This window comes from Podarcis liolepis (assembly GCF_965112155.1).
Source record: "Podarcis liolepis genome assembly, chromosome: 15".
NCBI lineage: Eukaryota > Metazoa > Chordata > Lepidosauria > Squamata > Lacertidae > Podarcis > Podarcis liolepis.
In genome coordinates, this window is record NC_139566.1 from 9,578,551 (window position 1) to 9,591,831 (window position 13,281).

The following is a 13,281-nucleotide window of genomic DNA, read 5'->3' on the forward strand; positions in this document are numbered from 1 at the left end:
GTGGGGCGGGGGGACCTGTGGCTTTCCAGGGCTTGCTCCAATTGGGTCCAAAATACCCCCCCTTCCATTGCCCTGGCACTGCCTTGCGGTGGTGGCAGTGCTGGGGAGAAGACCTGGGAGAGGCGTCCTTTTATTTTTTATTTTTTGCTTCGTGATGAGCTGTGGCCATATTTGGCCTCCCTAAGGGAACAGCTGAGTACCACTAATAGAAACCCCCAAAAGTGGCAGAAGAAGGGGAGGGGGTTGAAGGCTGCTTTGTTCCGGCAAAGAGGACGCCCACCTCCCCGTCACTCACCCACCCTCTTCCCTTATATATATAATTAATTTTTTAACATATCATTTTCAACAGTAATTAAACATACTTTTCCATCTTATTCAATTTTTTTTGACCTCCAGCAATCCTGTCTGAAAATTTTCCAATCTAATCTCTTAGTATGCCTTTCTTATTTTCCCTATTACATTTCAAACTCATAACCAATATCTCTTATCTTTTCCTACTTTGCAACACTTCGTATATTTCTCCTTACAAAACTTCTTGTAGTCCTACTAGCGTAATTTGTTGATTACAGTTGCTCTTCAAGTAATTCATATACCGTATTTTTCGCTCTGTAAGACGCACCAGACCATAAGACATACCTGGTTTTTGGAGGGGGAAAACAACGGAAAAAAATATTCTGAATCCTGGAAGCCAGAACAGCAAGAGGGATCGCTGCGCAGGGAAAGCAGCGATCCCTCTTGCTGTTCTGGCTTCTGGGATAGCTGCGCAGCCTGCATTCGCTCCATAAGACGCACACACATTTCCCTTTACTTTTTAGGAGGGAAAAAGTGCGTCTTACAGAGCGAAAAATACGGTAAACATACTTTTACATCTTATTCAACTTTTTTTGACTTCCATCAATCCTGTCTGAAAATGTTTTCCAATCTAATCTCTTAGTATGCATTTCTTATTTTCCCTATGACATTTCAAACTCATAACCAATATCTCTATCTTTTTCTACTTTGTAACACTTCATATATTTCTCCTTGCAAAACTTCTTGTAGCCCTAATAGCGCAATTTGTCGATTACAGCTGCTCTTCAAGTAATTCACATACTTCTTCCAATCTTCTGTAAATCTCTGGTTCCGCAGGACTGAGACAAAGCCTTCCTTTAGCTTTTCACACAGGTGCCAGCAAAGGCAGGGTGCAGGGTGAGTGCGATAGACGAGGACTGAGCTGTGCCAGACGACCAGCCTAGGATGCCTGGGTCCTCTTGTCACTTGTCCCCCGCCGCAAGACAGTGAGGTCAGAAACCAAGGATGGAAGGTTTAAAGCACAAGGGAGACCCCCTGGAAGAGACCACCTGAAGGCACAGGAGGCATCAGAACATCGGATGAGTTTTCCTGGATCAAGCCAATGGCCCCACCTGGTCCAGTGTCCTGTTCTTGAAGTCACCAGCCCAACAGGAAAGCTGCAGGCAGGATCCAAGCACAAATGCCATGGGTAGGCAAACTATGGCCTGGGGGCCGGATCCGGCCCAATCGCCTTCTCAATCTGGCCTGCGGACGGTCCTGGAATCAGTGCATTTTTACACGAGTAGAATGTGTCCTTTTATTTAAAACACATCTCTGGGTTATTTGTGGGGTCTTCCTGGTGTTTTTACATGAGTAGACGGTGTGCTTTTATTTAAAATGCATCTCTAGGTTATATGTGGGGCATAGGAATTCATTCATTATTATTTTTTTTCCAAATTATAATCCAGCTTCCCGCAAGGTCTGAGGGACAGTGGACCGGCCCTCTGCTGAAAAAGTCTGCTGACCCCTGACAAACACCCTTTCCCTTCCTGCGATTTCCAGCAACTGGTATTCACAAACTTATCTCTAAGTTACCAGGATCAGTCCCCATCCCTGGTGAAAAAGAAGAAGCACTGAGCATACTGTTGGTGGGTTTTCGCCAACTCATTTCTAAGAGTGTGTGGTGTGGTACAGCAGTTAGAGAGTTGGACTAGGGCCTGGGGGAGAGCAAGGTTCAAATCCCCCCACCCCCAGAATTGTGGCCACGAAGCTGTCATTGGAGGTCACCTCAAGCCAGAATCACAGAATCATAGGGTCCACGTGGGTCATCTACTTAAACCCCCTGCAATGAAGGAATCTTTTGCCCAACGTGGGGCTCAGGACCCAGAGATTTGGGACTCAGCTATACTGCTGCAAATATAATGTTTTAAGTGCATTCTAAGAATGTGACACTAGATGGCGCTGGTAAGCTAATGGCAAATTCCATGTATATTTCAAAACATTTTTTAAAAGCATTTTCACAGCAGGTTTTTTTTTTAATATGGGCTATCCCCGGTCGCTGCCTCTCAACATCACCTTACTTGTAGGGTTGTTGCGTGGATTAACTGAGGAGGGGAAGAACCATGTACGCCGTCTTGGAGGAAAAGGCAGGCTGGGAATGCAATAAATAAATAAATAACAGAACAATGTTTGTCCTGTTCATTACGTTTACTCTTCATAGGCTACAGCCCAATCAATGACTCACACCTGACAAAGGTGCTTGAAAGGGCAACGCCAGGAAATCCTGAGGACCAGAAACTTTACTTTTTGGAATTTGGGGGTGCCTAGTTAGGATGTAATAATCCTCAGGGGCAGTTTCTGAGTCCCTAGAAATGTGGGATTTGATGTGCCTGGTCTCTCTCACACACGCTTGCTTGAATCCTAAGTCGATGTGCTGTCCATTTTTTTTCAACAGCTGGAGAGGAGACCATCTCTGAGCATGTGCTGAGTACCCTACCCTAACAGCAGGTGGCCACAGCCATATTCGCACACGTCTGGAACTAAGGACATAGTAAAAGCCTGCAGGATTAGGCGAAGGGCCCATCCAGTCCTCCGTCTTGTTCTCACAGGTGGCCCCGGGATGCTTGTAGGCAGAAACTGAGCACAATAACAACTATTATTTGGTGCAAATTCATGCTAATAAAGACATTTTTGTACTCCCTTTCCTCCTAGTGCAGGCACCCCCAAACGTGGCCATCCAGGTGTTTTTGGGACTACAACTCCCATCGTCCCTGACCACTGGCTCTGTTAGCTAGGGATGATGGGAGTTGTAGTCCCAAAACATCTCGAGGGCCGAGTTTGGGGATGCCTGTCCTAGTGCATAGATAAAGTGGATAGCAAGAAGCTTCTCTCTCTCTCTCTCTCTCTCTCTCTCTCTCTCTCTCTCAGGACGCTAGAACTCGATAAGCTGAATGCTGGAAGATTCAGCGCAGATAAAAGAAAGTCCTTCTTTGTTAAATTGTGGAACTCACTCCCACTGGAGGCAGAGATGGCCGCCAACTTGGGAGGCTATAAAAAGAGGACTGGGCAAATTCATGGAGGAAACGGCTATCGATGATACTAACGATGTTTCTGAATACCAGAAGCCACAGGAGGGGGTTGGATCCTGCTGGCAGGTTTTCCATCTGAGACCAGGATGCTGGGGTAGATAAGCCACTGGTCTGATCCAGCCAAGCTCTTCTCGTGTTTTGATGTAACCTCTGTGTAAGCACGATGTGACCGAAATACCGTATTTCTCGTTCTATAAGACGCACCAGACCATAAGACGCACCTAGTATTTGGAGGAGGAAAAGAAGAAGAAAAATATTCTGAATCCCAGAAGCCAGAACAGCAAGAGGGATCTGGCTTCTGGGATAGCCTCTAGCTGTCCTGGCTTTTGGGATAGCAGCACGCAGCCTCTCCCGGGCAGGGGGATGAAGGCTGTCCCAAGAGCCACGCTCCCTTTAAAGAGCGAGTGTGCGGCTCTTGGGAGCTGTTCCTTCCCTAAGGAAGAGGGAGGAATAGGCAGTGGGTTGGTCAAGTTGTATTGTGAGAGAGTGAGAGGAATTGTTAGGTGGAGTCAGATAGATAGCTGGAATAATCAGTTTGCAGTTGTTAGAAACGTATAGGACAGCAAAGGAACTAAGTTTAAGAAACTGACAAAAAAAATTAACTGAAACCATAAGCGTGTTCTGCATTTTCAAATAAACTTGATTATTTGTTAATGTTAACAACTGTCTGGTCTCCGTGTGTGGGGTGGTGGCAGCGAAGAAAGCAATCACAGTGGTGGCACAGGGTCAATAGACCGTCAAACGTCCGGGGCCCTGTGTGATCGCCACAAAGGAAAAGCCCCCAAGAGCCGCACACACGCACCACGGGGCTCTTTAAAGGGAGCGCTGAGCAGAGCCTCCCGCCTGCATTCGCTCCATAATACGCACACACATTTCCCCTTACTTTTTAGGAGGGGAAAAGTGTGTCTTATAGAGCGAAAAATACGGTGAATGCTCCATAATCTTGATGTCGTCTGGAGGGGCCCCAATTCTTGCACCCCTAGCCTTGAAGTGGTACAGTCCGCTCAGGACCGTTCCCCTCGCTCACCAGCCTCGTTCTCCTGCCTCTGTCTCTTCACGCTGAGGCTGCAGGCCCGAGCTGGTAAGGTCAGCAGCCAGCAGCGATGTCCCCAGTGCCCAAGCCGCCGCCACCGCCCACCAGATCTTGTTCCCGGTCTTTTGTCCCACTGATATGCTATCCTCTTTCTTTAAATAGCCCCGGAACAATTCCTCACCGTTCACCGCCCTCTGTGCCCAGCAAGCGAGGCTGCGGGGAGCCGAGCGGCTCTGTCACTTTTTATTCAAGGCTGCCGCTCGCATTCCGTTATTCAATCCCGGCACCAACAGGTGGTGAGATGCCAACCTTTCTTGTGTCCCCAAAATGCCCCCGCTTGCTTAGACAATGCCCCGGCTGCCATGGGTAATAGATGCCCTCTTCAGCCTGCAACATAAACCTCAGCGAGGGGGCAGGCATCATTAAGACAGGCAAACGTATTGCTATTCTCCAGGGCCAAATCATATTTAAGTTGCTAGCCCTCAGTGTCTCTGAATTACCGTATTTTTCGCCCTATAGGACGCACTTTTTCCCCTCCAAAAATGAAGGGGAAATCTGTGTGCGTCCTATGGGGCGAATGCAGGCTTTTGCTGAAGCTTGGAGAGCGAGAGGCGCACCGACCCCTCTCACCCTCCAGGCTTCAGGGAGACATCCGCAGCGTGGGGAGCCTTGCAGGAGTTCCCCGCAGGACTCCCCATGCTGCGGATAGCAGCCTGCCGCCTGGCGGACGGGGCGCCCTGAAGCAGAGCGCCCCCCCGCGCCAGGCAGACATCCGCAGCGTGGGGAGCCTTACAGGAGTTCCCCGCAGGGCTCCCCACGCTGCGGATAGCAGCCTGCCGCCCGGCGGGCGGGGCGCCCTGATGCAGAGCGCCCCTCGCGCTGGGCAGACATGGGCCAGCCCCACAAGCTTGGGGGACAGCAGGGAGGCGCAGCGCCGCCATCCTGCTGTTCCTCGACCTGGTTCGGTTTCCCCGACCTGCTTTTGGGGGGGGGGGAAATAAAGGAAATTTTTTCCCCTTTATTTCCCCCCAAAAAAACTAGGTGCGTCCTATGGGACGGAGTGTCCTATGGGACGAAAAATACGGTAATTTCTTCTTCCTGTTCTACTCCTTCCGTGGGCTCTGGCCACCCGAACTGCTAGGAAGTACTTTACCCATTGCTCCCTTTGAGAAGCCTCGTCCCTCCCAGTACCTCCCTCCTTGAAGTGTAGGCAATCAATTTATTATACCAGGGGCAATCTCTGTTTTCTGATACCCGCTTAAAGGTAAAAGGTAAAGGGACCCCTGACCGTTAGGTCCAGTCGTGGCTGACTCTGGGGTTGCGGCGCTCATCTCGCTTTATTGGCCGAGGGAGCCAGCGTACAGCTTCCAGTTCATGTGGCCAGCATGACTAAGCCGCTTCTGGCGAACCAGAGCAGCACACAGAAACACCGTTTACCTTCCCGCCGGAGTGGTACCTATTTATCTACTTGCACTTTGACGTGCTTTTGAACTGCTAGGTTGGCAGGAGCAGGGACCGAGCAACGGGAGCTCATCCTGTCGCCGGGATTCGAACCGCCAACCTTCTGATCAGCAAGCCCTAGGCTCTGTGGTTTAACCCACAGCGCCACCCGTGTCCCATACCCGCTTACACACCATCAAAACAAACAAAAACAAGAGATTTTCGCAAAGTTCACATATGCTGATATGTATCTATAGGTGCAACTTTCAGAAAAAAATGCAATAATTTCAATAGGAATATAGTGGGAAGATGATGAGCAGGTGAACTCAAGGCAACTTCAAGGCTCTCTCTTTCCTAGGGCTCTGTCTTTTCAAACCACATTTGGATGGGCAGCCCTTTAAACAGAGAACTGTCCTCTGAAACCCCTTGTAAGGGGAACTTACAATCAAATATTGCTGAGTGTTCAGGGTGCCAGCCAGCCAGCAGGCTACTCGATTCCTTCCCTACCCCATTTTCCACAGCGGAACTTGCAATCAAACATTGCAGCGCAGAGTGCATCTATTCAGAGTTCCAATCTGCCGGCCATGCCCTCCTCCGGCCGACTCCATTACATGTCCTCCCTCCCTTAAAAAATAACATTTTTCCTTTTAAAAGACAACGACAAAAAAGATTGTTTCCCCCGCAATTGACCCCCAGAAGAGGATGGGAGCAAAACCTCAATTACTGGGCTCAGCCTGCTAAAGGCTCTGGCGCCACCTGCTGTTGAGCTCCCTGCATTCTGTCCTATCCAACCCAATGGACACCAGGGGGATAATTGCTTAAGCCCAAGGAAAGGGAGAGCAACCAAGAAGCCGAAGGGGAAGACATCAGGATCGCCTGTGTGTCGGTCCAAGCTGCGGCTCCACTGGGTGTCGAAACAACCCTGGCGCTGTAAGAATATGTTTGATATTTAGTTGGTTTCCCAGTAGAACAACCTAATATCAAACATATCAGACAGAAGCAGGGGAGGCGTGGGTCCCTGGCTGAGACGACGGGCCCCTGAACGACGTCACAGGGGTGCGGAGGAGTCTGCAGAAGGAGACAGAAAAAAAACCGTGCATCAGAGTCACACCGCGCGGTAATTTCTCTCAGGGTTGTGGGTTCGAGTTGCGCACGTTGGGCAAGAGAGTCCTGCATAGCAGGGGATTGGACCAGATGACCACATGGTCCCTTCCAGCTCTACAAGAGAAAGAAATTCAAGCACATCAAGAGATGTGCTTGCACTCCAGCTCCCATAAGATCCCAGCCAGTCAGGGATGATGGAAGCTGGAGTTCAACAAGACGTCTTCAGGCTCAAAATGCAGAGTTGTCGCCAGACGCCATGAGCGATTGAATGGGCATCGAACTGTGGGAGATCACAGAGCAGGTGTGCCCAGATAGGAGTGTCTTTTCCACTTCCTGCCCAGGCACTGGGATGAGGACAGGGCTAGAGAGGCAGGTAAAAGGTAAAGGGACCCCTGACCATTAGGTCCAGTTGTGGCCGACTCTGGGGTTGCGGCGCTCATCTCGCTTTATTGGCCGAGGGAGCCGGCGTACAGCTTCCGGGTCATGTGGCCAGCATGACTAAGCCGCTTCTGGCGAACCAGAGCAGCGCACGGAAATGCCGTTTACCTTCCCACCAGAGTGGTACCTATTTATCTACTTGCACTTTGACGTGCTTTTGAACTGCTAGGTTGGCAGGAGCAGTGACTAAGCCACAGGAGCTCACCCCATCGCGGGGATCCGAACCACTGACCTTCTGATCAGCAAGTCCTAGGCTCTGTGGTTTAACCCACAGCACCATCCGCATCGCTAAGAGAGGCAGGAGGGAAGCCCAGAAGACCAGAAGGATGGTTACAGGGGGCAATGCCTAGGTGGGGATCAATCCTGATCTGGGGGTATCTCACATCCGTCCAAGGGATCCAGAGCACTAGCAAAGAGAAAGAGCCAGTTGGTAGTAGAGCAGGCATGCAGTCCTCCAGATTGAACCCCAGGATTTATTTTCTGTGGCCTGCACTATCAATGTGATTTTATTTATTTTTTTCAGAAGATGCATAGCCCTGCCTACAGTCTCCAGCTAGCAAAGGGAACATAGCAGTGGCAGAGCAGATGCTTAATAATAATAATAATAATAATAATAATAATAATAATAATAATTGTACCCTGTCCATCTGAGTGGGTCGCCCCAGCCACTCTGCATGATCTCTTGGTATCCCTGTTTAGGGAAGCTTTTAATGCTTAATAGGTTATTGTATTTTAGTATTTTGTTGGAAGCCGCCCAGAGTGGCTGGGGAAACCCAGCCAGATGGGCGGGGTATAAATAATGAATTATTATTATTATTATTATTATTATTATTATTATTATTATTATTATTATTGGTATTCAGGGGCACATCACTGCCTCTGACAGTCTCTGCCTGAGACTGACCCTCTGATTATAAGAGTGACAGCGTGGCATAGTGGTTAGAGCATCAGACTAGGGCTTGGGGGAATTCAAATCCCTGCTTGGCCTATGAAGCTCCCTGGGCCAGTTTCTGCCTCTTAGCCTAACCTAGCTTGCAAGGTCGTTTAATGAGGATTGAATGAGGAGGGGGAAAACCACCTACATCACCTTGAGCCCCTCAGAGAGAGAGAGAGAGAGAGAGAGAGAGAGAGAGAGAGGTGGGCTATATGAAAGCGGTGGACTCTCTTTCCTTGGTGGTTTTTAAATCGAAGTTGGATGGTCACCTGTCGGTTGCAATTCCTGCAGGGGGTTGGACTAGATGCCCCCTGGGGGACCCTGCCCATGCTACAATTCTGCGATCCCATGAAACGCAGAAAATAAGTACAAAATAAAACAACTGTTTTTAATCCTGCTTTTAAAAAATTGCCTCAACCTTCCCTGGGACCTGTTGTCGGAGGGCAGGCAAGCCATTAAACGATTTAATAAATAACCACAACAATACCGGCAGCAATAATAAAAGTGAACTAGCCTGGGAAAATGTTCCGATCCACCAAAATCTGACGCCTGGCGCTCCTCTAGGTTGGAGCCAAGTTAGGGCTTAATGGAGGGATCTCTGCGAACCTTTCCCCTCCCCCTTCAACCGTCTGTCCGCAGAAGATTCAAAAAACCTCCCATAGCTCTCGGAGCCTTACCTGAGCGGATGAATGGGCTGCGCTAAGGATGCTGGCGATCTGACAATTCCCTTGTCCTCAGCCCACTTTATAACCATGTCCTGCTGCCCCCCTCCCCGCACAGTGGGATGGGGTGGGGGTCTCCCCATCGAGGGGCTCCAGCCCCACTGCCACACACGTGTCCGTGTTCCCATTAACTACTCCCCAGCCCCAGCCCTCAATGCCCTTGGAGCCAAATTATCCTGATCAATAAAGGTTCGATCTTCTGTCCTCCTCTCTGGCTGGCCTCTGGGCCTTGTCAATTTCACGTCAATATACGTTACTGTTACTGTTTCCCACTCTGGTCCAGGAGAGCCAGGTATCTCTGTTTGTCAGGGGAAAGTCCCTGATTTGATTTGTTGTTGTTGTTTAGTCGTTTAGTCGTGTCCGACGCTTCGTGACCCCCTGGACCAGAGCACGCCAGGCACTCCTGTCTTCCACTACCTCCTGCATTTTGGTCAAACTCATGCTGGTAGCTTCGAGACCACTGTCCAACCATCTCGTCCTCTGTCATCCCCTTCTCCTTGTGCCCTCCATCTTTCCCAACATCAGGGTCTTTTCCATGGAATCTTCTCTTCTCATGAGGTGGCCATAGTATTGGAGCCTCAGCTTCAAGATCTGTCCTTCCAGTGAGCACTCAGGGCTGATTTCCTTCAGAATGGAGAGTTTTGATCTTCTTGCAGTCCATGGGACTCTCAAGTCTCCTCCAGCACCAGAATTCAAAAGCATCCATTCTTCGGCGATCAGCCTTCTTGATGGTCCAGCTCTGATTTGGTTAGTTTAGGAAAAGTAGGGGGGATGACCGGGACGGAGAGAGATCGCGCACAATATTCAAACAAGGTCACCCACAGAAGCTGAATGGTGGGAGACTCAGGACCAGGGATGCCTGAACCTACCGGTTTCAGTTCCTGTCAGTTTTTTGGGTTTTTCCCAGTCTTGAGTTCAGGTTCTGCAGATTTCCACAGAAGTTTGTGACGATGACAAAAAGTTTCCTTGAAAATTTACCAGCATTTTAGAGCGACTTTCTCTGAATGGACATTCCATGCCCTTTTTAAATGGGGGAGAGTTATTGGGTTGTTATTTTTAATTTATATTTTGTGGTTTTATATTTTGATTTTGTTCTGTGAACTGCCCTGAGACCTCTTATATACAGCGGTATATAAATCCAATAAATAACTAAATTCTTTTGTATGCAATGTGGCCTAAATATACGTACAGTGGTACCTCGGGTTAAGAACTTAATTCGTTCCGGAGGTCCGTTCTTAACCTGAAACTGTTCTTAACCTGAGGTACCACTTTAGCTAATGGGGCCTCCCACTGCCACTGCCACGTGATTTCTGTTCTCATCCTGAAGCAAAGTTCTTAACCCGAGGTACTATTTCTGGGTTAGCGGAGTCTGTACCCTGAAGCGTCTGTAACCTGAAGTGTCTGTAACCCGAGGTACCACTGTACACCATTTTGCAGTGTTTTCTATTTTCCCTAACGTAATGCTTTGTTTCTGCGGTCATATGCGTTTTTATGCCTCGATACCTTCGGTAAGCACTGTGTTTGGAGGTTTTGGGCGTCCCATGGCAGGGCAGTGTCTCAAAGAGAGATGTGCTCTCCCACATTCCCAGCATGTTCACACCCCTCCTGTCTCAGGAGTTTCTACTCTGGCTTGGTTCGCAGAATGGAAGATGGAAAGATCTCCAAAGACATGTTCTATGGCAAGGGTCAGCAGCTGTGGGCTGGACTGTATTTGCGGGGGAGAGAACAAATTCCTATGCCCCAGAAATAACTCAGAGATACATTTTCAATACAGTGGTACCTCGGGTTAAGAACTTAATTTGTTCTGGGGGTCCGTTCTTAGCCTGAAACTGTTCTTAACCTGAAGCACCACTTTAGCTAATGGGGCCTCCTGCTGCCGTGCCGCGATTTCTCTACTCATCCTGAAGCAAAGTTCTTAACTCGAGGTACTGTTTCTGGGTTAGCGGAGTCTATAACCTGAAGTGTCTGTAACCTGAAGCGTCTGTAACCCAAGGTATCATTGTAAAACCACACATTCTACGCACGTAAAAACACCAGGCAGGCCCCACAAATAACCCAGAGATGCATTTTAAATAAAAGGACACATTCTACTCATGTAAAAACACGCTGATTCCTGGACCGTCCGTGGGCCAGATTGAAAAGGCGATTGGGCCAGATCCGGCCCACGGGCCTTAGGTTGCCTACCCCTGTTCTATGGGGAAAGAACTGGCTTCAGGCCTGTTAGCAGACTAACTCTGTTTTACAAAGATGTCCGCCAACGTGACATCAAGGCTGGCAATATCAGCCCTGCTATTTGGGAATCCCCTGGAGACGACCGCAGTTCCTGGAGACAGAGTCCAGTGCCGGATATACGTATAAGATAAGCAAGCTATAGCTTAGGGCCCCACACTCTTGGATATAACCATTTTATTGAAAGTTATCTTTGCTGTTTCTTCGGCTTGTAAACCGCCTTGTGTAGAGTCATATAGAAAAGCGGTACAGTGGTACCTCGGATTAAGTACAGTGGTACCTCGGGTTACATACGCTTCAGGTTACAGACTCTGCTAACCAGGAAATATTACCTCAGGTTAAGAACTTTGCTTCAGGATGAGAACAGAAATCTTGCTCCGGCGGCGCGGCGGCAGCAGGAGGCCCCATTAGCTAAAGTGGTGCTTCAGGTTAAGAACAGTTTCAGGTTAAGAACAGACCTCCAGAAAGAATTAAGTACTTAACCCGAGGTACCACTGTACTTAATTCGTTCCGGAGGTCCGTTCTTAACCTGAAACTGTTCTTAACCTGAAGCACCACTTTAGCTAATGGGGCCTCCTGCTGCCGCCGCACGATTTCTGTTCTCATCCTGAAGCAAAGTTCTTAACCTGAGGTACTATTTCTGGGTTAGCGGAGTCTGTAACCTGAAGCGTATGTAACCTGAAGCGTATATAACCCGAGGTACCACTGTATACAAATTAAAATTGAAACGTAATGTAATGAATCCATCAATTTAGGCAGGTCTGCCGTGAGCAGGACTCAGGTGGCATTCAGCCCTGTGTACAGAACTGCAACTTCTTTTTCCAACCTAGGTGCCAAGAGGCAGGGAACTAACTAATGCAGTGCGTTCTCCAGCCATAATTCGCCCCATTAGTGCACAGCCAATTCCCTTCCCCTCCACTGCTATATTCCACTGATGCATTGATCCGCTTGGCCCATCTGCTGATGGAGATTCCCCTGCGGCCACGACAGAGCATGCTTCGGTGGGTAGTACACGGCCGACCTTGGGAAGGGGGCAGCGGGCTGGGGGAAGGGAGGGTGACAGTGGCTAAATGCAGGGAACATTTCTGTCCCCTCTACAAGTTTGTGGGGCACGTCTGCATTCATGGAGGTTCAGCTTGGAGTGTGGGTAGAGTAAAACTCCTGGTCAGTGTAAGTTCCCTGTGGATGAGAAGCTCCAAGGTGTTCCTTTACTTGCCCAAGTTTCAGTTTCCTTGGCCTGAAGGTCAATGGAGACGGCGGTGTCCTTGGGATCAATGGTTATACAGTGGTACCTCAGGTTAAGTACTTAATTCGTTCTGGAGGTCTGTTCTTAACCTGAAACTGTTCTTAAGCTGAAGCACCACTTTAGCTAATGGGGCCTCCTGCTGCTGCCACGCCGCCGGAGCACGATTTCTGTTCCCATCCTGAAGCAAAGTTCTTAACCCGAGGTACTATTTCTGGGTTAGTGGAGTCTGTAACCTGAAGCGTATGTAATCTGAGGTACCACTGTACACACACACAACCTGAGCATAGGATGGAGGGTCTGGCACCTCCTCCTCCAGATCCCACTTCTGACACCAGTGTTGCACACAACTCAATCTTCAAGCAACACGATTCCAGGTGTGTCTGAGATTGGCATGAAGGTCAATGGAGACGGGGGTGTCCTTGGAATCGATGGTTTTATTTACACACACACACACACACACACACACACACACACACACACACACATATATACAGTGGTGCCTTGCAAGACGAAATTAATCTGTTCCGCGAGTGTCTTCGTCTAGCGTTTTTTTCGTCTTGCGAAGCAACCCTATTAGCGGCTTATCGGCTTAGCGCTATTAGCAGTTTAGCGGCTATTAAAGGCTTAGCGGCTTAGCTGCTAAAAGGCTATTAAAGGCTTAGCGGTTTAGAAAAAGGGGGGGAGCGGAAAAAAATCTCAAGACTCGCAAGACATTTTCGTCTTGCAAAGCAAGCCCATAGGGAAATTCGTCCTGCGAAGCAACTAAAAAACGGAAA